Genomic DNA, 26,283 nt, shown 5'->3' on the forward strand with positions numbered 1-26,283 from the left:
GCTACAATGATGTGTATTTAGACGAAACCTGGTACGACAGTCATAATGAACTGAACAGACGACTCCGAAAACTGTATGGTACCGATATCAGGTGCAAAGGATGACAGAATTGTTATTGTGCATTGTGGGGGGCGTTTCGGTTTCATTGCTGTTACTCACAAGAAAATGGCAGATGCACCTGCAGATTATCGTGGCACAATGAACTTTCGTTTTCGAAGAGTAGTTCGAAAATAGTGTCCTGAAAATGCTACAGGACTCCTCTGTAATAGTATGTGACACTGCACCTTATCACAGATTTCAGTGTTAGTCAGGCCTAGCCTATAGCATAGGCCTATACAGAAGATGCACGATGGCACAACAACACATATTGTTTACTTTTCTTAATATAATGACAGGCATGTTAACCACTCGATGATCGGTGATGACCTGTTGTATTATTATTATTATTATTATTGTTATTATTATTATTATTCAATGACTTAATTTGTTTGTAAATAGAAAGCACCGGTACACTGAAAGAATCCAACCAGTTGCAAAAGAAAATACATTTAAAGAGTCCAGCCAAGAGCAAACGTGGCAACAGCTGAAAGTTTAGCAAGACAACTTCCCCTAACTGGCCTGTCAATCACTGTCATCTGTGTAGAAGTGGTGTGAGACTAGGGCTCTTTACTTGTGGAGCATGTTGCATTGCAAAATTTTACACATAAATACATTGGCCAGACTAAAAGAAATTATAGAACTCGATATTCGGAACATAAAGCAGATTTTTGTCATAGAAGAAATTTGCATCTCACTTAATAGAGAATAACCACAAACTTCAGAAAATGTGAGAAGCCTTACAAATTTTAAAATCTATAAACAATGGAAAAATCAATAACGTTACCGAAGAGTTTTATATTGCCAAATTTTTCAATAGCAATATTCCTTTACTTAATGAACCACCTAACTTAAATAACATGTTATGTTATTTAAGTTGGCCAATAGATTCTTTCTTTACTTTAACGTGCATCCCCCTCCCCTTACACCATAACGTTGTCTTTTCATATATCGATGTATTCAGTCAACGTCACCCATTCGTCTACACAGCGTCACACATCTCCATCTGATTATTCTCTGTAAGTTATCTTCAGATTACTTATTTAGATAACAATTCACCTTTTTATTTTCGCTTCACTAAATCTGCTTTATTGAATTTTTTCACATGTTCAAAACACTTTCATAACTTTGCATCATGATGACTGGGCCACAAACACTACTCTGTTGAACTCTGTAACTTTACGCGTCCACATCAAATATTGTAACTTTTGTAGATTTATACTTCTGCTGTAAACTGCAGCAACAGCAAAGGACGAAACACAGAATTGAATTTTTACAATTTCCCCAAAAATTCCGGAGAATTTATATGTGTGTCTATATATATATATATATATATATATATATATATATATATATATATATATATAAATGTTATGTTTTATTTAACGACGCTCGCAACTGCAGTGGTTATATCAGCGTCGCCGGATGTGCCGGAATTTTGTCCCGCAGGAGTTCTTTTACATGCCAGTAAATCTACTGACATGAGGCTGTCACATTTAAGCACACTTAAATGCCATCGACCTGGCCCGGGATCGAACCCGCAACCTTGGGCATAGAAGGCCAGCGCTATACCAACTTGCCAACCAGGTCGACTCTATATATATATATATATATATATATATATATATACATACAGGGTGATTCAGACCATCCCTAACAGTCATTTATTTCGGAAACTAGTGCATTAAAATTTTCAAGACAAAAATATTTATAACTAAACCAAATGATGTGAACTTTCATTTGAGCTTGATTTCATCAATCAGCTCTAACAGGAAGTAGGGTCAGTGGCGTATCACTTTAAAATTTCAAATGGGAGTCGGGGTCAAATAGGGTACTGTTTGATAGAGCTCTTCAAAACAAACAACTTTCATGAGAAACGATTTTATTAATTCCTACTCTTTCAATGAGAAAACATACGAAAAGACAATGCCATTAATATTGAGAAAAGTTACAAGACGAAAATATAAACAAGACAATTAGGGCCGTATTATAGACATTCTTAGCGCGGGCTTCCGGTGGATGATCAGCGAACTAACGTTTTTCGTATTCATAAACCAGTGTTAGCGATATGATATGAATCCTGTACAAGTAACCAGTCGATAGCCGGGGCTAGTTTAGCACACTCGTAGCGCGGACTAGCGAAATGTCTATGAATAGTACCCTTAATGTTGATTTGTTACTAAAAGGCTGGACAATTCCATTAGTTTTTTTTATAAATTTTCAAACTATATGCCCTTCTGAGCAGCACACACCTGTCTCTTTTTCTAACACTGTCAGTGACTCCTAATACTTCGGCGTGGTCGAGTGACTGGCAAGTCTCCCGGATTCGCTGTTTTAAGTCATCTCTTGTTGTGAGACGATCTTGATAGTCGATGTTTTTTAACCGTCCCCAAAAATAGAATATATATAGAATATATATATATATATATATATATATATATATACATACATACATACATACATACATACACACAAACACACACACACACACACATATATATATATATATATACATACACACAAACACACACACACACATACACACACATATATATATACACCGTGTTCCGCTTATAAGTATAATAAAAGAAATAGTTATAATTTCATAACAATGCATGCAAATGGGTTAAGATTGGTACCATTGTAAAGAGGAAATTGGGAAGTTTTAATCCATTGTTGTTACTTATTTTTAGAAGACTCACGCATGCGCAGATCATTAAATAAGAGAATTCGTATCGTATCTTTAGTCAGTCAGCATGTGGACGCCACAGCAGAAAGCCTTTTGTGTGCTGTCATTAGCAGAACATAGATCCATAATTCGTGTACAGCGCTTGTTTCGCCGTCAGTACAATCTTAGACCGAGGGAAGCTGTACCGACGTACGTCTCAATAATGAAATGGGATAGGCAGCTCAGAGAAACAGGAAGTTTGTTGTCTAATGCAGGTAAACATTCCAAGCGTAAAGTGTCTGACGAAAATGTCGAACGCATTCGCGAGGCATTTCAGAGAAGCCCGCGGAAATCCATTCGACAGGCAACTGTATGCTGTGCCACAACTCCCAGATGGAGCAATTTTCCAGCAAGATGGGGCTCCACCACACTTTGCCAACATGGTTCGCACATTCTTAGACGAACAATTCCCTGCAAGATGGATCGGAAGAGGATCACCGTACATCACATGGCCTGCCAGATCACCAGATCTAACACCACCTGATTTTTTCCTGTGGGGGTTTGTTAAGGACCAGGTCTACAGGACGCCAGTACGTGATTTGGCAGACTTACAAGAAAGAATTTATGCTGCTGTCAACAATGTTACACCACAGATGCTTCATAACACTTGGGTCGAGGTTGAATACCGGTTGGATATTTCCCGTGCCACCAATGGAAGCCATGTTGAGGTTTATGGAACATAAGGTAACAAAAATTCCCAGTTTTCATTCTTTGTAGCAGTTGGTTTCAACTATATACCTGTATTAATTCAGAAGTTATAGCTATTTCTTTTGTTATACTTATAAGCGGAACACTCTGTATATATATATATATATATATATATATATATATATATATATATATATATCTTTTCTCTGTGTGTGTGTGAGTGAGAGAGAGAGAGAGAGAGTTGACTTATGCTTAGCATGTGCTGTTCATGTAGTTGGTTTCCATTTTCGCATTGCGTTTATTTTTGTTTTAAACTTTTGTAATGATTCTGATATAAAAATGGGTTATAAATGATTGGTCATAGGACCTACTAAAACAGATACAATACTTTTTAGTGCAAATTACCGCGTACAGGCCATTCGTTATTTCGTGAAACCAAATGTGTTCTTGCGCCATAGATGATAGTAAAAAAACTTACGGTGGGGGCAAGCGAGCTAGTTAGCTAGCAAGTCGAAGCGTAGCGAGGGAGGGAAGCTTCTCAGTCCACTTTTCTTTCCCTCACGCGCAGGCAGGTTTCACTCGGTATAATATAAGCTACAAGCAGGATCATTTTGAGAACAACCAGATTCAAACTCTGTAGCCGGCCTATCTGACTTGGGTTTTTTCATAGTTTTCCTTAGTTACTAAGGCAAATAACTGATTGGAAATTTACGTATTATGATTTATTACAACCTGTATCATCAATATCGTAAACATTAAACCTAAATCTGAATCAGTTACATGAAAAGAAGTCATATAACACACGATAATGGAAACAGTATCTCGACAATAGTCAACGTACTCATTGGATTTAATTCATGCAACCTTTAACGTACATTTGAGTGAAATATTTTTAAAAGGCGAAATCAGTAATACATTTTAAAAGGCATGACTTTGTAAACAAGAATTTTATTCCAAAGTTGCGTAGGTGGATACGGTATACAGTAGCCCAGCGATTATCAGTACAGTAAAAGGTGACCGTGAAAAATTTTAAGAAGCTTTCAAAGTGTGAATTTTACACTCCATATAGGCCTATACTTATATTATATTATATTACCGGTACTTATATTAACAATAAAATAAAAGGGATCATAATAATTTCTTTTTATTGCATATCTTTAATTTCTATTACCGGTACTTAGAGAAACAATAAAAAACGAAATCTCGAATGGAGAACAACTGCAACAATGGGGAGTTTGCAGTGAAATATTGTAAGAGTACAGGAGTTTGAATGAGAAACGATTTATTTATTGTTCACTGCTGAGGCAAATTGTAATTATTTTCCCGTGTAAACCGCACATGTCTTTCAGTTAGGGATGGAAGGTTATTCGAAAATAACCGGTTATCTGTTAACTAGTTATTTTAAAATTAATTTAACCTGAAGGAAGTTAACCGATAAAAAATAACCGGTTATAGATTATTTTCCAGTTATTATTATTTTTAACATTTTAAAGTCATCAAATTAGTCAGACAAACAAAATTAGAGGTTATTTACAATAGAAATCAAAGAACATATTCCAATCAACTGTAAATTAACAAAACGATAGTTAAAAGACCGTCATTAGATGCTGAAAACTATCAATGACGTCCCTAAACAATAAACAAAAAAACAATAAGAAATTATGAAATTGCATTTAGTTAATTACTTCACTCCAATTAAGGGTAAAGGTAAGATAAATGAAAAATAACATAAATTGTAAACTTTTTAGCATAATAATCTTTATTGTGATACATTTCGACATGCAATTGTTCTCCTATAACCAATAAATACTGAAGTCAAGTTTTCTCGCCATATGGACAGAGAATATATGACAATGTCCACCCCTGAAGTCCACCTGTGTAAGTGATCGGCTGATTGTTATTGGGAAGCTAGAGATCTAATGGGCCTATGATGTATAAAAATGTCAATAACCTATGATAAAAAAAAATAGTTTCTCGCCATTTGAAAAGCTTCATTACCGCCAGATTGTTATAACTGCAGACATCGGATTCTAGGGCAAATGCCTATTTTGTTTCTTTAGGAGAAAAGTAAAAATAATTATTAATATTTGTGTTTCATGGAAATTGAAAGGTATTCAAAGGTTTTATAGTGCCCTAAAATGCCCTAAAACGGTTATTAGAGCCTAATTTGTTAATATTCACCTAAAAATGCCTAACTAAAGTTTCACATTTTACTCTTACTTTTTATAATTTATACATGCATTCACTGCGAAATTTAAGGCATTTAAAAAGTGGAAAGTTTGCTTCACACCGGCCATGAAACCAATGATAAAGGAAACAAAATGTTTTGAATCTCACGACACTCGCAATAGATTTCACCGAATTTAACATGTTTGGAGGCATAAATGCCGACAAAGAACCAACCTTAGTTTTGAAGCAGGCAACAATCACAACATGTGCTGCTACCGATTCAGAGATATACTATACTATCAAAATGACCGTTTTCGGTCTGAAACCGATTAGCTGTACTGCCCTTCAGAGTGTCATAAAATCACAATTTTTGGAGAAAGAGTGTTTTTGAAATATTTATGAAAAGTCGTAAAACTGCGAATTAGTAGGGTAAACCGTTACAAAATATTTAAAAGAATGGCCCTCCTAGTGTTAACACTACCAGAAAATGCAACAATAAGTGGAACTTTGTATTTTTGTCCAATTGAATCTCAATAACAACGGTTCATTTGAATGCTCGTTAACAGTTGCTCTTTCCCTCACCTTATTTGTGTTGAGAAGTTTTGAGCGGTAGGACGTTTTCCTGTGAAGTTTAACGCGATAATGCCGAAAAATATAAGTGCAAAATCTACATTGATCCGGCAATGGCTAACAGAATATTCAGAATTCACTTATGATGGAAAAATAATATTCTGCAAGATTTGTAGCAAACAGGTATGTAACAATAGTTGAAATATATAAATTCTATTAATTTTAATGAGTAGGCCTATAATATTTATACATTGACTGAGCTATCCTGAGGTATAAATCTTTTTTAGACCACTACACTTTAACCTTTTAAATTCCGATATTTAAAGTATTTGCAGGTCATTAAAATTTTGATTGTTCGAACCCACTAACTTTGTGATAGAAATACGGCAATACAACAATTAGGATTTTATTTTAATTCAGTTTACTTTACATTTTTAGATTTCGCAAGAAAAGAAGTGCCACCTAAAGCAGCATGTGCAAGGAGCGGCTCATAAGGCTAAAGCTCAGCAGAAAAATCAGCTGCAACAAACTTTACTAACACAGCCTACTTCATCCAATCTCAGCAGCAATTTCTATGCTGATTTAACCAGAGCGTTTGTTGCTGCTAACATTCCTTGGAATGCAATTGAAAATCCGGTTTTAAGACAGTTTTTACAAAAATACTGCAAACAAAATATCCCATCTGAGTCGACCCTAAGAAAAAATTACTTAGACAGAATACCTATACAATGAAACTTTAGCTTCCATTCGGGAGGATATAGGCGATTCTTACATATGGGTCTCTGTGGATGAAACCTCAGATCCTATGAATAGGTATATAGCAAATATGGTAGTAGGAAAACTTAGTCCTGATGGACCTTCGATTCCACACCTCGTATGTGTTAAGGAACTTTCGAAAGTGAATAGCCAAGCCATTGCTTATTTTGTAAATAAAGGCCTACAGTCTTTATACTCAGGTAATATAGACGATTCTAAAGTTCTGTTGTTTTGTACCGATGCTGCCTCATACATGGTTGCTGCAGCTCCACTTCTTAAAACATTTTATCCTAACCTCACGCATGTAACCTGTCTAGCACATGGCCTTCACAGGGTTTCTGAAACAATCCGGAATGAATTTCCTCTTGTCAATTCGTTTATTTCTAACACAAAAAAATGTTTTTGTAAAGCCCCATCCAGGATTTCAATATTCAGAGAGAACTTTCCAGATATCCCACTCCCACCTCAGCCGGTTGTTACACGATGGGGAACCTGGATTCAGTCAGTGGTGTATTATTCTAAGTATTTTAAAGAAGTGGTCACAGTTATTGATAAATTACCTGAAACTGATAGTGCAGCGTGTGTGAAAACAGTGAAAGATTGTCTGAATGACTCACGAGTGAAAAACGATATTGCCTACATAACATCAAACTTTTGTTTCATACCTGCAAGCATTGAAAAATTAGAACGTGAAAAACAATCTCTTTGTAGCCAAATAGCAATAGTAAAGGAAGCTCAAGTGAACATACATTCTGCTTTGGGCGAAACTGGGAAAAAAGTTAAAAATAAGTGGGACAACGTATTAAATAAGAATGTAGGATTTTCATTGTTGGAAAAAGTATCAAGAGTGATATCGGGGGAAAGTGTAAATGTTCCAGTAAGTATTGATGTTTCTATTGTACCTAATTTAAAATTTTCGCCTCTCACATCAGTTTCGGTTGAAAGAAGTTTTTCTGCTTTCAAAATGATTCTCAGTGACAAAAGGCAAAGGTTAACTGTGGAGAATTTAGAAAAAATTCTGGTGGTGTACTGTGCAGATAATTATAATAAAGTCTGAGCATGGAACTGAATTTCAATAACTTAAAATGAGTAATCTTAATATCAATAATCATTATTTCATTAGTTTCAATATATTAAATTTGTGCAGCTCTGTTTATAAATATAATATAGTATTCTTTTTTAATGTTTAAACATACTTTTTTGTGCGTATTTTAGTGTATAACTAAAAATTTCAGTGAGAGAAATAAGTATGATACCTTGATGTGCCTAAAATGCCTATTTTCATTAAAATAGAGCCTAATTTTACAAATTTTGAGCATATTTTAGGCGCCTAAAACTGCAATTTTTAGTGCCTAAAAATCCGATGTCTGGTTATAAGCCACTTTATACAATGGTCAGCGATTGAGATAGGTACTGTATATGTTGCTGACATTGATTCGATATCGCATTTCATTTTTCCATCTAAGGTCATGTGAAGAAATAAAGCAGTAAACCCATACCTTAACTAGGAATGGCCCATGAGGTATATTTGCATATAGGGCCGATTATATAGGAGTACAAAATAATAAAAAAAAAACTATGTTCGACTGGTATTAAATTTGAGATAAACTTAAATACTTTTGATTCGGCGTGTATTTTAAAAAATAGCCGGTAAGTAACCGGTTAATCGTATGAAAATAACCGGTATTAAGTTGTTCTACTTTTAAAAGTGTAGCAAGAACGTTGCTTTATAGTATCTTAAAATGAGAAATCGAGGCCGAAAACTTCATCCAATTTGGAGAGAATTAAAAATTTGTTTAATCATGTGGTTTATAAATGTTGCTACAATGAAGTTACATATTAAAAATGTAAAAGAATAAAAGATAAATAAAAAAAATTAGATAGCCTACTCAAATATATGACACTGAAGATCAAAATTTAGAGACAGGTCCATTAGTTGCACCCTCAATATCAAAACAAAAGAGATCAATTTTTCCCTTAAAATTATTCAAATCTACTTTACAGGAAGCTTTACCTGAAAGATTAGATTTGCATAATATATACGTTCCTGTGTACGTTAACAGAAAACCACAATTTCAAGTCACACAGAGTTTGTGTGCACTCGATGTGGGTCTCTAGCGTTTCGTCAGCCCACGCGAGTTGTGTGGATATAAAGGGAAAAGTTGAGACGGTGTCGGGTGGAGTTCCCGGGTAGCTCAGTTGGCAGACCGCTGGTACGTTCAACCAGAGGTCCTGGGTTCGATACCCGGCCCGGAACAATTTTTCCCTTGAAATTATTTAAATTATTGTTGCAACACAGCATGTTATTCATCCCAGGCACTTGATGAACATGAAGCATGCACAATCTGAGAATAATTTTAAATGATTTATATATAAGCAGAAATTTGATGTAAACAAATCCAATTTATATCGCCCTCCAATTAACCTTCTAAGGACTGGGTGGGGAGATTTGACACCCCAGTCGCAGTTTCTTGAATTAAAAACACATTAAAAGCTCGTTTTATGTAATGATATTTTTATTGTGTCAAAGTTGCTTTATGTTTTAATATGCCAACTGTTACAAGTATGACAGTTAATTACTTTTCTTAGAACACACGTAAATAGTAGTTGGGGTGTTGAAACACCCCACATAGTCTTTACTGTCACTTACTAATTTTCTTATTTTTTTGATTTTGAATTGTTTTATAGATTATTTATGTTGATAGTTGACTACCGGTCTTACAACATGTAAGTTAAATATGTCTTGAAGTATGTTTTTTTTTTCTGCAATATGTCGAAAAGTACTAAACGTAGAAGATTATAACTGATAAGCAGGGAAAGGATTTATATGTAAATACATATTTACTTATAAAGCTAATATAATTTATATTTTGCATTATCTTTATGTTTCACAATGTGTAGGGTTGAAAAATCCTACTTTTATTTTCCATATTTTAGAGTTTAGTACATATTTTCGTTAATTTCCATATATTTTCCATATTTCATATAAAACAGTCCATATTATATTAGGTTTAACAATAAAACAAAACAAAATTCCATTAACTTTTAAAAATACATTTCAACAATAGAGATTTAAACACATGTTCAGTAATCCCTTTAACATCAGAGTTATTTGAAAATTAGCAGTCCTATCAACAATGGGAAAGTAAGTTACAAAACTGTATTAATTTAATTTAAAATTTTTAACAGACTTCAGTTGTGCAGCTCAACAGTTAAATGCCAGTCAGAGTACACATAGGTTCAGTTTTGTAAATCATACTATAAAGACGGTAAATATGCCAAAAGTACGTCATTCAGTCAATTTAAAATCAAAACTAACAAGTTACATTTCAGAATTTAAAGAAGATGGTTTATCAACTGACAATAAAATATTATTTTGTAATTTGTGTCAGTGTGCAGTATCATCTACACAAAAGTTCCTGGTGCAACAACACATTACAACTAGTAAACATCAGGCCAACAAACAACTAAATTCCAAGCAGAGACAATTGTTTTTAACACAACCAACAACATCGAATGTAAGATCTGAGTTTAACATCGACCTGTGCCGTTCTCTCATCTCTGCTGATATTCCTCTCTACAAACTAAAGAATAAGGTCTTCAGGGAATTCCTTGAAAAATATACTCAACATACAATCCCGGATGAGTCAACACTTAGGAAGACGTATGCTCCATCCATCTACGATGAGACAATACAGAAGATAAGAGATGAAATTAAAGATAGTTCAATTTGGGTTTCCATTGATGAGACTCCCGACAAAGAAGGTAGACTTGTTGGTAATGTAGTTATCGGTTTGTTAAGTGAACAATATTCTGAACGAATTCTTTTACATTGTGATGTTCTAGAAAAGTGCAATAACAAAACTATAGTTGAACTGTTCAACGAAGCTATGGGTATCCTGTGGCCAAAGGGTATTATGTACGATAATGTGTTATTCTTTATTAGCGATGCTGCCCCTTATATGGTCAAAGCTGGACAAGCATTATCTGTTGTATATCCTAAATTGACTCATTTTACTTGTGTGGCGCATGCATTTCATCGTGTGGCAGAAGTGGTCAGAGACAATTTCCCTAAAGTAGATTTGTTGATTTCATCAGTGAAAAAAGTATTTCTCAAAGCTCCCAGTAGAGTTAACGTGTTGAAAGAAATGTACCCTGAAATTCCATTGCCACCAAAGCCAATTTTAACTAGATGGGGTACATGGCTAGAAGCAGTTGAATATTATGCCGAACATATAGACTCTATTAACAATGTTCTCCTTGCATTGGACTCTGAAGATGCAGTCTCAATTGATACTGCGAAAACAGTTACCTGTGACATAAGTGTGAAGAATGACTTAGCTCACATTCAGCATACATTTTCATGCATCATAAAAACGCTCAAAAGTCTCCAAAATAGGCACCTTTCACTATCTGAAAGTTTTGAAATTATAAATAGTACTGTGGAACAACTGAATCGTGGTAGAGGTAAAGTTGCAGATGCAGTAAGAGCTAAGGTGGACACTGTACTTTCAAAAAACCCTGGATATGAAGAACTACAAAAGGTTGTTGCTGTGATGAGTGGTGAATCAACAGTGAAGATTAACTTGGACTTATCCCCAGCAGACATTGTGAAATTGAATTATGTACCAGTTACTTCTTGTGACGTCGAACGCTCTTTTAGTCAGTATAAATCTATCCTCAGAGACAATAGAAGAAGATTCACTTTTCAGCACTTGAAAGAAATGTTTGTAACCTATTGTTATGGTAACAGACAATAAAAATTGTGTTTTGTTGAAACTACATTGGAAGATAAGGTACGTCCATTATATTTTTTGTTTAGTTTGATTAAAATGTACCAATATTTAACGTACATAGTCATTTTTTTATAATTTTAAGTCCATATTTAATTCCATATTTTGGTAAAAATCCATATTTAATTCCATATTTTGGTAAAAATAACTACATATATATTTACATATTTCATATATTTTTAGTCCATATAAATCCGTTCCCTGCTGATAAGTTAGACCTAGGGAGATTGGTAAATGTTAGTTCTTCTTCTTCTCCTCCTCCTCCTCCTCCTCCTCCTCTTCCTCCTTCGCATTCAGAAGTTCAGGAATTTGACGTTGTAATCACACGTGAACCTGTACCTGATGATGAATTGGATCCATCTATTGGAGATTCTGGAGAAGACTACTCTTCTTATGTTTTTAGTAGAAGTGGAGATAGTGGAAAAAATTTCCCTACCCACCAACACGAAGAAACCGCGTCAAATATTGCGAGTGTAAAAAGTGGCCCAAATGCAAATGTATAGAAAATATTGAAACTATTTTCAAGCTATTCCTTGACAATGAAATAGTGGACATAATAGTCTCATATTCAAATCAAAAAGGAGAATTACTGTCCGGAAAATGGAACCTTGAAAATCCGAATAATGAACAAAGACATTGGGTTTCTACATTCGTCAGGAAATACATGCATTCTTCGGAATTGTGCTTGTAGCTGGTGCACTGATTGCTAACCAGGAACCAGTAAGCATGCTCTAAACCACTGACACCCTCTTTCAAAGGTCTTTCTTCTCAGGATTTATGGTCAGGGATAGGTCTCTACGACTTGAGATTTTACGATTATAATACTTAGGACAGAAGGGAAATCCACAGACAAAATGTCTGCTTTCCGAGAAATTTTCACTATCTTTGTTCGGCACTGCCAAGAAAACTGTAATCCGTGTTTACACTTGACAATTGATGAACAGTTGGTTCTATCTAGGGAACTAGTCCCTTTAGGGTTTATATGAAGTCAAAGGCGGCAAAGTATGAAATCAAGATATAATTTTATTTATATGTCCACATTAGGACAAAGGCTAATTGGGGTTTCCCGGTCTCTGATCAAGTCAAAAACCCTGACAGAACTGATATTTAACCCTTGCGGTAAATTTCAGTAAGGCCTAATTAGTCAAATCCCCTCTCCTCGCCTCTACGCTGGGGTCCCTAGGATCTTTTTAAGATGCGAAAGAGAGAGTGGTGTGCGAAAAGCAACGGCAAGCTACCGCATTTATCTTTCCCAAGAAAAACTGCAAACTTGATGAGTCTTTCTTTCCACGGTAGAAGAGTCCGGACGTAAACTAAGGACAAAGGAAGATACTAGTAGTGCTTAGTATGGAGTGTGGTATTGTATGGGACAGAAACATGGACATTACGACGAACTGAAGGGAAGCAAATAGAAGCATTTGAAATGTGGATATGGCGAAGAATGGAATGTATGAATTGGACAGATAGAATAAGATATGAAGCTGTGTTGGAAAGATTGAGTGAAGAAAGAATGATGCTGAAATTGGTCAGGAAGAGGAAAAGGAATTGGTTGGGTCACTGGTTGAGAAGAAACTGCCTACTGATGGATGCACTGGAAGGAATGGTGAACGGGAGAAGAGTTAGGAGTAGAAGAAGATATCAGATGATAGATGGCATAAGATATATGGATCATATGCGGAGACAAAGAGGAAGGCAGAGAATAGGAAAGACTGGAGAAAGCTGGATTTGCGGTGAAAGACCTGCCCTTGGGCAGAACACTGAATTAAAATGGTTCTTGATGAGACTCAGTTACTGAGAGTGCATAGAAAGAATAAACTGTAATAAGTTTTTCCTCCTTATTTTATGTAATAAGAAATAAAATTGTTTTTAAACATTGTTGCAAGTTACCATTGTTGGTGATATCGGTTTTACAACAATGTACATTATTGAGGCTCATTTATGGTCCTGTTATTCTTTTGTGAATAAATATAGTTAAAAAAGGGAATACAAATACTTATCTCAAATAATCGGTTGGGGTGAAGAAACACCCCACATAGTTGTCTATGTAACAAAATGTATCCAGTCCTCAAAAGGTTAAACATTGTTATTTTAATAGAAATCCTTATTCTTCACACCTACTGGGAAGTGTATAAAAGAGTTAACCCCTTGCGGATCAGTCAACTTTACTCAGTTTCGAAAGAGCTCTCTTTGCGGGAATTTCATATTGTCAGTTGTGTGGTCGGCGTGATATTTTTCCAACTTTATTTGAACAGTTTTTAATTTAATTTTGTTCGTATATTTTTCTGTGTTTTAATAGAGTAAATTATTATTTCAGAGTATAGGCAGTATAGTTCTGTAGTTACTGAAAAATGAAACCGTTTAAAGTTAAGTACGAACATCTAAGTGGTGCACAGAAAAGAAAGAAGAAGCGAGAGTTAGAAAAAGAAACAAACAAATTAGTGAAAATGAGTAATTTTTTTCTCTTCCTGGTCCTAATAGTAGTGCTAACTCAACAGTTGCAAATGTTTACAGTGCCACAAGAGAGTGCGCGTCTGAAGTGAAAAGTGATATAGAAATAGATGTTAGTAGAGAGACAGCAATTGTGAAAGCATTAGAGAAAAAGAAGATTGTAACAAATTTGCCTTAAATGTAATTAGGCCTACCAATATCGCAGTTGCAGAGTATTCAAATGATCGTGCAGATTATGAGTTACAAATAGATAATGAAACTAAAAAGTTCTTCGTTAGACAAAATCCTTATCAGCCAGAACCAGCTGGTCCTTTCCCTAAAGATCCTAATAAGGATAATAGATCCTTTTCTACGACATATTACGATAAATTCGCATTGACAGGACAAAGAATTAGGAGAGAATGGTTGTGTTATTCAATTAAAAATTACTCTGTTTATTGTAAACCGTAGTGGCTCTTTGGACAGCAGTCGTCTTCAGCTTGGAGGGAAGGGGTCCGAAATTGGAGATCGTTAACCAAAAGTATAGTGCGACACGAAACTAGTTACGCACATTTGCACACATGCATCATTTTCAATTAGTGGCGTAAGAAAACACAGTTTACGCGGGTATGGATTCAGAACTAAAGAAAAGTGAAAACATATGGAAACAGGTCCTTGAGCGTATCGTGAATGTGACGTTAACTCTGGCATCCAATAATCTAGCAGATCTAGCTTTTCGGAGACATTGGGAACAAATTGGAAAATCAAACAGTGGAAACTTTTTAGCAATCATCGAACTTCTCGCAAAGTAGAAACCTCTATTATGCGATCTCATAAATAAACCAAAATATACACAAGTACCTAAGTCAGTGCAGTTGAAAAAGAAATTATTAATGACATTAAAGTTGCCCCATTATTTTCAATCATTACAGATATAACACAGGATATGACAAAAAAAAAAAAAAGAGAACAATTAGCCTAAGTCAGATATTTAGATACGTTACATTTTCACATGATGTAACTGGAAAGCTTTGTGACGTGAAGATAAATGAAAGCTTCTTAGGTTTTCGCGAAATAAAAGATCGAAGTGCATTAGGAATAGAGAAGGAAATACTCATGGCCGGTTTCACCAACCTTCGTTATCATTATAACGTCTCGTTAAATAATTTAATGACAAATTAGTCAGTTTTTGTGTTTCACCAAGTATCATTATTGCTAACGCATCTTTAAATTCATCGTTAATTTATTAGGACCTATTCGACGCGTTAAAACAGTAACGATGCGTTAAGAAGTCAACAACATGGCGGACGTAATTATTCAATGATGAAGTTCTTTATTTAGAACTTCAACATAACAACGAACTTATATGTTGTAATAACACTCGGAATAATCATTTTGAAGATTTAAGTGATAAAGAATTCCACGAAAGCTACACATTAAGGAAATAAGTAGTAAGAATGATTCTAGAAGAAACTGAATACCGGTATACTGTATAGGTTAGAATACGACAGATAGAAATCCCCCACTTAACGCCTCTTCAACAGATTCTTCTCGCTTTAAGATAACGTTGCGGGAAGTTTTGAAATAGTAATTGATGATATGAACGGGGTATCAAAAGCTGTATTGTCTAGATATGTGAATAAAGTATCAGACGTACTGTCAACATTACAATAGTCATTATTTCTATAGGCCTAATAAGCTTATAGCTAAATTTTCTGTTGTCATAGACATCATAGATTGTGTACATGTTCCAATCGTATATCCTGGCAGTAATATAGCCAAAAGATTCTGCAATAGAAGATCCTATTTTTCCTTTAATATTCAAACAATTTCATAGGCCTATGTAACGCTCCGCATAGAAAAATTGTGGCTAAACTAGCGCTGAGGTACCTAGTTTCCTTCGTACTCTGCTTATACATCTTGCACATACGAATCTGTGACAGGTTACGTTTGATTAGTTTAGGTTTTTGTTATGCCTTGCATATACGATCAACTGCATTACCACAAAAAAGTCCCTTATAAATTCAACGATTTTCACTTCTGAAACCAGCAGAACTACCTCAGCGCTAGTTTATTGAAATTGTAATATGTTAGAATACGACAGATAGGAATCACCCACTTAACGCCTCTCCAACAGATTCTTCTCAGTTTAAGATAATGTTACAGTCTACACGGATAGCACAACATTCCAAAGGAGGATGCCTTTTAAATGGAAAGAGTGCAAAGATATTTTCTTTTAGGAGACAATGGATACCCCTTAAAATCCAAATTAATGACACCTCTCCTGAATACTGCCACACAAGCATGGCGAAATTGTTACAGGGTACTAATAAATCTGCATGAAATACAGTGGAAAAGTAGTATGCAATTTATGGAAGAGGCGATTTCCCGTCCTAAATTTAGGCCTAATATAACTGCTTAGTATATAATTAATTTTGGCATCAATTTTGAAGCTGTCGACCTTATAGTCCGCTAAATTTTCTTAGATTTCCTTTAGAAGTTACAATTTAACTGCTCTACATTCCTACTATTTACATTTATTTGGAAGCACCTGTATTTTTTTTAATTGCGGTATGACAACATACTATATTTAGGAAGATGTTCTTAAAATTACTGCCACTTACCCGTTTGCCTATGATTGTTTCCTCATGCCAAACAAAGTCAGCCATGATCATATGTAACCAATGAAATTCGCGATTTCGAAGCCATGGTCGTATGAAAAACAAAACATGCAAGATACAAGTACAAACTCCCCTCGTTAGTAAACGCCTGTTAATTTTAAAGATACGAGGCTTGGTGAAACAGTCAACTTTTAAAGATCCCGTTAAAATTAAACGATCCATTTGTTGACAAGTCGTTTGTGCTGATTTAAAGAAGCTTGGTGAAACCGGCCATCAGTGCAATACACGAAAAGAGACTCTAATTAACTAAATGCCGTGGTCAGGAGTATGACGGTTGTACCAATATGTTAGCCGTATACAAAGGTGTCAGAACGAGAATTGAACAAAGACGAAGAACTGCAAAATATGTAGGCCTACATTGTGCAGCGCATAATTTAAATCTAGTACTTAACGATGCTGCATGCGGAATTCAAGAAGTTAGGTCCTTTTATGACACAGTGGAAATTTTGTATCTTTTCTTCTGTCATAATATTAAAAGATGGGAACATTTGGTATATTTTTATACCTAAAAAACTTTGCCCAACACGTTGGTCTTCGAGATATTAGTCTGTTAAAGCCCTGTGTTATGCTTATGTCGATGTACTTAAGGCTCTGTCAAAATTAATATTATCGATGTCTAAAAAGAGGAAGAAAGAGAAAAAGCTGTTGCTTTGAAAAATCAATTAGAGAAATTTCAATTCCTTTTTCAAAAAGTGTTGCAATCAAAGATTCTAGAATGTACTAATCTAACATCACAAATTATGTACTCGGAAAATGGAGAGCTTGATAAAGCGTGTTTTCTTATTCAGAATGCAGCCGATTATTTATCTTGTTACCGAAATAATTTTGAAGAACCAATGTCATCAGCTATATCTTAGGCAAAGAGCTGGGAAATTCCACCACAATTTGAAAATAAAATAATTCGAAAAAAAAAAAAAGAACATTTTGATTAAATGTGTCAGGACGAGCGGCTAGTAGATCCAAAGATATACATACTAGGTTCAAAAAGTTCCCGGAATTTGCTAGCATCATAGAAACAACGTACCTTAAACACTATTCTACAGCATTCCCTTCAAAATAGTTGCCTTCCGCAACAACACACTTTTGCCAACGCGTGTAGAGTTCCTGGAAGCAGGCCTGGAAGCCATTTTGTGAAACCCGTCTTAGTGCTCTCGTCGCGTTTGCGATAACCTCTTCAGCATTGAATCTCCGTCCTTTCAGATGACTTTTCAGACGGGGAAACAGAAAGTAATCAGGTGGTGAGAGATCAGGAGAGTATGGTGGGTGATCCAAAGCAGTTATGTTGTGCCTGGCAAGAAAATTCTTTACAATAATTGCGCGATGAGCAGGTGCATTGTCATGCATAAGGAACCAGTTGTTTTCTACCCACTTTTCTGGACGTTTCCTTCTCACTGCGTCCCAGAGGCGACGGAAGGTTTCTACGTACAATTCTTTCGTTACAGTACGACCTTCTGGAATGAACTCATGGTGCACGAGACCCTGAGAGTCGAAGAAAACTTCCAACATAACTTTGCTTTAAGTGTGCTTAAATGCGACAGGCTCATGTCAGTAGATTTACTGGCATGTGAAAGAACTCCTGCGGGACAAAATTCCGGCACATCCGGCGATGCTGATATAACCTCTGCAGTTGCGAGCGTCGTTAAATAAAACATAACATTTAAAATAACTTTGCCTTTGGAAGTGTCCCTAGGAAATTTTTGCTTCCGAGGAGATGTTTTCGATTTCCACTCAGATGACTGTCGTTTAGGGACTGGGTCGTACAAGTAGCACCAGTTTCATTTTGTTTAAGAAATCACCATCTTCATCAGCCATACTGATCATGTCCCCAGCAAAACACAGAACTTGATGTTTGTACTTTGCTCTGTGGACATAATTACAAAATGCGACGAACAAACAAAACACTATGATAAACAATTGCCTACAACTCAAAACCAATAATTGCCATTATCAGCAAACTTTAAGGAAATGACATCATGAATGTTACCAACAAAACAAATGTATAATATCCCTTGTTATATATTAATACGAAAAATGGTAGTAAAATTCCGGGAACTTTTTGAACCTAGTAGTATTTCAGAACCACTGTTTTTAATGGCTGTTTGGACATTATTGTAGCCCAATTAAAAATAGTTTTGAGGGTATGCATAATGGCGTATTTCGTTTCCGACTTTGATTGTTTACAAGGCGAGTCCAAAGCTGTGCAGTGGCGTAATCCAGTAGAAACGTGATATAATAGTTGTGTTGTTATACTCCTGACCCAAGCTAATAGGGTGCTGATAAAGGTTAATAGGACGAAACAAGCGTTTACATTTTAGTAATTAAAATGTATTTACATAAATAGAACGAAAATAATAATTGTGTTACTTCATTCGGTAAACAGATCGAATGAGTAAATGAACAAAGTAATAGAATGCAAATACTTTTCTTGCAACAGATGAACTGATAGCACGAATAATTAACAAATATATAAATAATGTTACAAAGAAACAACAATATAATAATAGTAATGATAATAATAATATTAATAATAATAATAATAATAATAATAATAATAATAATAATAATAATAATATTTTATTGCCAGAACAGAGATACATGTTGATTTTTTTAATATAAAACACTTTAGCACCCCCAAAAAGAGTAAGTTACATACTCGTGCTCAGAGAGCATTCCACATAGGCTAATGTTAAGACATTTTATTAAATAGCAGAGTAAAAAGTAAAGAAGAAGAAGAAAGAAAGAAAACACATATATCGCAATAATTGAACTTTAAATTTTCTCTATTAACAGCAATTTTTAATAAGGAGCATTAGCAAATTGTATGTTTAGAAATTTTGTTATTATCGTGTTATAAAACCTTAGCCCGAAGTTGTTACTCCCTTCCGAGAACACCTAAATTTCTCTGCTGTATGTTTTGAGAAAAGATAACTAACACGAAGTATGTTTCTTGCTAAACAAACTGAAGCTGGCTCGTCTTTGGTTTTTAATGAATGGTTTAGTTCTTCAAATTTCTTATTGCGAGATCGCCCTATCTATACTAATAATAAATGTGTAAGCGAAATTTTTCTGGTAATTTTCGCTTTTCCAAAAATAATTGATGTTAACATGTATAATTAATCATCCTGAAACAGAAAATCGCTTTTTTGAAATTTTTGTTTGTATGTCTGTCTGTCTGTCTGTCTGTCTGGATGTTTGTTACCTTTTCACGCGATAATGGCTGAGCGGATTTCGATGAAAATTGGAACATAAATTAAGTTCGTTGTAACTTAGATTTTAGGCTATATGGCATTCAAGATACTTTATTTAAAAGGGTGGTTATAAGGGGGCCTGAATTAAATAAACCGAAATATCTCGCTTATTATTGATTTTTGTGAAAAATGTTACATAACAGAAGTTTCTTTAAAAATGATTTCCGATAAGTTTTATTCTAGGCAAAAGTTTGATAGGACTGATATTTAAGGATATACAAGAGTTTTAAAATAACAATACAATACATTTCCATCGCCGCCTCAGATTATAGTGTCGTTGTTCCGTAACTTCTATGTGCAAAATATTAAATTTTTTAGTAATAAGAAAAACAAATTTATTCATTCTATGGCAGTAGTACATAGGAGATCGTGAATTCTTACATTTTCGAAAGAAAGAAATATAATTAAGTTATATATAGTAGATTGTATTATTTGCTGCATCACTACTTAAGTTATTTAATAGAGCAAAAATCTGAAAATCGATATGTGACATAGGAGTTATTGCAGGAACGACGACGATGGCTACAATGAAATCAAAACAATTGACTCCGTCTATTTAAGGCAGCCTTGACGTTTATCAATATTAATACACAGAGAATATTTTGTGTGTTTGTATGAAGTAATCTCAGAAGCTAATTAACCTTCACTATTTGAAATTAGTAGTTTCTCTAGATGGATGTAATGCTACAAATGAGGACTGAGGTAAGATGAAAAGAAATCTGTACGCACAGAAAACTTGATATTCTGTCGAAATATTGTATAACTTGATTATTGCAACTTTATTTGGTCCACATAAAATACTCTAATTTTATACACTCATTTTACCATAGAGATAACTGGAGCTGAGTTATTTTAAAAGGTGTCATGAAATGGGTTCCTGCGCTCATAATTTACCCATATTCGTTTCCTGTGTTTCTTAAAATAATATGTAGGATACCTCATTTTTTATTTGCATAAACAATTATATATAACCGAGCGAGTTGGCTCAGGTGGTAGCATTTGAGACACCATACGGGGGTTTCGGGTTCAAACCCCGTGGCCGATCAATCTGACTGAGGTTTTTCATGATTTCCCTTAGTCATAAGGGCAAATGCCGGATTGGAAAGATACATGCCATTATTCATCACCGTCTCAATTACCAATACGAAAAACATTAATCAAAATCTATAATCAGTTACATGAAACACAAGCCATCTACAACACACAATAGAAACAGGAACTCAACAAGAGTAAAAACGGCCTACTGATATACCCACACATTCTAAACACGCAACATGACCACAGATGTTAAGACGTGAATAAAATAAAGTTAGCAAAAAAGAGGTGCACAGTAAGGTTAACATAAAAATTATCTTCGTACACAATCAACTCTATTAATTTGGAGTGATTTATTAAAGGATGGATTCAAGACTAATTTAGAAAAATGTTAAAAGAATTATATTTGCACCAAATGAGTGGTCTCTGGACCAAAATGATAGCATTTTAATTATTTAAATACAATTTAAATTAAGTGGCATATTAAACGATTTATTCTTCTATCAAACACGAATGTTCCCTGGACCCAATGTTCTATTTTAATTATGTAATTACTTTATATTTATTGCTAATAAGTGCAGCGGAGCGCACGGGTACAGCTAGCATAAAAATAAGAACATAAATTAGCGTTTAATCTGTAAAACGACTACACAAAACCGTCACGATACTGTAATATTAGGATTTCTGTTATAACAATGTCACCATAATATAAATACAAATTCCAATATTTATCTGCCAAATTCTTCTCACTATAATTCTGTTCATGGAGGGATTTAAAATGCCGAAACACACTAAACAAGGAGCAGAATACCTCCTTGTTGCACAACAAACACAATACTTTGTTATTTCGAGGAACACAAACGTACTTATATCCCCATTCGTCTTTGTAAAATAAATGTATCTTTTTACTTTGCTGTGGGACATGATTTCACCACTGATTCTCGCAGACTTGTGGTCGCGATGTGGACGGAAACAGATACAGGAATGAGTAGACTGCTAGCTAGCAGTGGGAGGGGTTCAACTATGATTGAGGGGAAGGGAACACACTGTGCTACTTTTCCCCTCGCTGACGTTAACCATTTCTTCAAAATTATTTCCCCAAAATTTCTAAATTCTGCTTCCGACAAAGAGATTCACAGTGCAGCAGTGGTTCTTCAAAATGAATAGTCTATGAGGAAGATTTATCCAGTGAATTCCCAGACCAGGTAATAGGTTTCAGAAACGCTCTGAAAAAAGAAATAGCTTCATTAACCTCTGTAGCTAACTTAACAAATCTATTAGTAATAGAAAATTCAATCATAGCTGCTAGCGTTCCAGACTTATGCTCTGCATTTTACCTATTTCTAACTATTCCGGTTACTGTTTCTTCGGCCGAACGATCATTTTCAAAGCTTAAATTTATAAAGAATTATATGTGGATTTCTACGACCCAAGACAGACTTAGTGAACTCAGCCTCTTCAGTATCGAATGTAAAAGGGCTAGTTCCATTGCTGCCAGTGAAATCACCAATACCTTCGCATCACAGAAAGCACGCCGCACGGTCCAGTTTGACTAGAGTTCAATGTGCGTACAGTGAAGTTTTAGAAGTACAAAAAAACAGCAGATAGAAGTATATGCTTATTGATAGGCATACCCGCCTACTTAATTTCAATCACTATAGTATATATTATGTTTTAAATAAAATTTATTAATAATTGTTATTTGAACGATTAATCCCTTTGTTCTTATAACGTGGAAATATACTGCATTAAAGTTGAACTTCTATCTGCTGTAGTTATATTTATGTTATTGTTAGTTATTGATAGGTTATACATTTGGGTGCACCGATACATTTTATTTTAGGGGGCCCGAAATTTTATTTTTGCAGGCTGGCACGTATCACATTCGTTACGCCCCTGTTCCATTTCAAGTTATTTTAGATGTTACATGAATTTTTAGAAATGTGGTATAGATCCGCTTCAAAACGTATTACATGATCAGAAGTTACGCTAATATATGCAACACACAATTAATAAAAATAATAATATATTAGGGCTATATCGGCACTTCGCTGCACTTGCTACAAATAAATGAGTAGCTTAATATCAAAGGCGGACATCTGATTCTCAGATCGAAACTTAGATAAATGTGGATTCTTACACAATTTTTCATGTTCCTTTTAGTTATGGTACTTATTTATTTAAAAAATGGACACATGTATGTGTTTTATAGCATTTTATTCTGATGTCTATTTCAGAAGTGGACACTTACATGATAGGTTTGTTTCAAATGCGGACACCTGGTTCATAAGCCAATAACAGTATAGTATTCTGATCACGTGATCAAGATATCTGTCATGATCATGGGTGGGCAACTCGTGCTCTCAAAGGGTCAACACAATCTCAATGCAGGTAGAACGGACTCTGTACTTCTGTGTGCGGTTCTTTCAAGACACAAGTTCGATCGCGTCTGCAGTCAGTGGCGGCTCGTTTTAAGTGAAAAACAATATAATTCCCAGATCATTTCCCTTTAGTTACGAGTAAAAAGAGATTTTTTTTATTAAGAAAAGAGATAAATCTTGTATTCTATTACACTTTCTTACGCATGACATTTTATGTTACAAATAAACAGTGAAGGTTTTAATAAAGAAATACTGTCTGCATCTGCTTTAGAACAGCTAAAGGTAAAAATGAGGTATCAACAAGGTGGGACTGATATCAAATGTCATTAGCACGTTGTGCGTGCGAGTTACAGAATTGCACGGCATATAATCGACTAGCTAAGAACATTTATGGATAAATTTGAAATGTGGTAGTATCATGTAGAACATAGACAACTTCACTTTCTTTAACTATAAACTATCTTGAAGAGTGATAAGAAAATCTTATCAAATATAAGACCCTACTTCAAGACCTACAGCAGAATTCACTGCTAAGTTTGGAGAAACAGTGACAATTGACAAGGAATCGAAATTTTTCTGAAATCTTTTTGGCTTACGCCAATAGAAAATGCTGAAAATTTATGACTTGAATTAATAAATCTACAGAACAGCACGCCACTCAAATTCCAGCAAAATCGGGAATCGAACTGTTCGTAATGTTGCCCAAGTAGAATTTCCAAATATACTCTTTGCTTCCATATATACTCTTATGTGCTTGAGGCAGAGTTTAATACAAGAAAGAAGTGTAAAAGCTCTCAAAGTAAAGAAAGAGCTCAGAAGTAAGCTTATTTCATCTTCCGTGACATGTAAAAAAATATTTCCTTGAATTTGTTATTCTTTGCGAATTGTTTGTCTGAGAACAGAGGAATTACTCTTTAATGTATAAAGACTTGTAAATTCTAGCGTTCTACGTTTCAAATAAGTCATATAATAAGAAATATTAATAAAAAGTGTAATAATAAATAAGTGTTACAACTATATTTGTTGTATTTTGAAAAGGTTGTATTCAGTTTGTGTTTTCAGTACTAAACTAATTTACAAAGCTAGGAAATAATATAATTTTGTTATGTGCTCAGTTATAGTCTGTCTAAAATTACTATAATTATTGTACCATGCGTCATTCTGAAATTCAAATCATGGAATAGATATCACGATCACCTGCATGAGCCGCCAGATCGCACCGCGGCTTTTGCAGCGAAACTACAAACAACTTGTAACTGCTGCGGCTGGCTCCATCTGTCTTTCTCTCTTTCAAGGTTTTTTAGCACTTTGGGAGCACGAGTTGCCCATCCATGGTCATGATGTAGTGTTATTGTGGATTATTGAACGTTATATATATTTTTAAACTTAAAATGCCTCCATATAAACTTTGATAAAACTGTCCAGGTGACATTCAGAAGAGGAGGAAGAGCTGCTAAGGACGACACGCTGAAACTAGACGACGAACCCTTAGAGGTCATGATTAGATTCAAATATCTTGGCATTACACTGCAAACAACAGTGACATCGTTCTGCTATCATATACAAGAGAGATCAACAGCAGCTATTAAGGCAGTGATGTGAACGAGAGCGCAAGCGTGCCTCATCGCCCGTATGCGCTGTTCAGAGCACGTACGGCACGCAGATGCAAGTCACTGCTGAACTCAAGGCTTGTACATGAGACATTGAGGAAGAAGTCGTTCAGTAAGTTTTAGGCTGACTGGACTCCTGACTTCTTATGAGTGAAAGGGGTGGAAATGTTCTTTGTCTGGCATATGGAAAGCATTTAGTTACGAAGAGGAGCAATGTGAAACGCCTAAAATTATTAATTGATGTACATAATGATGTATTGAAATTTTGTTGTTTTATTGACATTAAATAATAATAATAAATAAATGCTTAGATGTACTGTAGAGATTCTTCCTCGCTGCATTGCATTTAAGTTTACAGAATAAAGTACAAAAAGTATGGAAGCTAATAGCGTAGACTCGTTATGAATTCTGTCTAAACATTGTTAACATATGTGGTCCATAGATTTTCAGTTTGAAAATGGCCCTTACCATTGTGATGTCCTTTGGTTAAGCCGAGGAAAAGTTCTCTCCAGGTTCTTTGAATTGCGTAAACAGAGTCAAGTTGGAAGTTCGCTTTGCCTTGTAATATATCCAGGATAGGAATATCTGCGGCGCAAATTATTTCTATATTTGGCAGTAAGCACGTATGTGAGCAATTTTCCTCACTTACGAACCTCACAAAACCAAGATGATAATAATCGTGCTATGCTACGTCATGCTGCAGGAAATATCATTTCGCCGGACATAAGAAGGTTGGTGTCGGCAAAAACAAGAAAAAAAAAAACACTTTTGTATTAAACGAGAAGTCAAGGATTTAAATTTGTTTCTAGAAATGGGCTGTTCATATAGTAAGTATATTATTAAGTGTGTAACAGTTACATAGCAATTAATTAGATAGGCCTCATTATCTAAAACCTCTAAAATAAAAAAATAAATATACTATGTTTTTTTATTTGTTGCAATCTATTATTTCATTTTTCCGTATGCACAATGTCCTGTAATTTCTATGTTTATTATTTGTTGCAATCTTATTATTTCATTTTTCCGTCTGCACAATGTCCTGTAATTTTTTTCATTTTTATATTGTTAAGTTTAAAACAGGAAAACAGTGTTTTATACTATTTGGATTATTAGATAATTATATAAAAATTAATTATATTTT

The sequence above is a fragment of the Periplaneta americana genome, chromosome 5 (assembly GCF_040183065.1).
Source record: "Periplaneta americana isolate PAMFEO1 chromosome 5, P.americana_PAMFEO1_priV1, whole genome shotgun sequence".
Taxonomy (NCBI): domain Eukaryota; kingdom Metazoa; phylum Arthropoda; class Insecta; order Blattodea; family Blattidae; genus Periplaneta; species Periplaneta americana.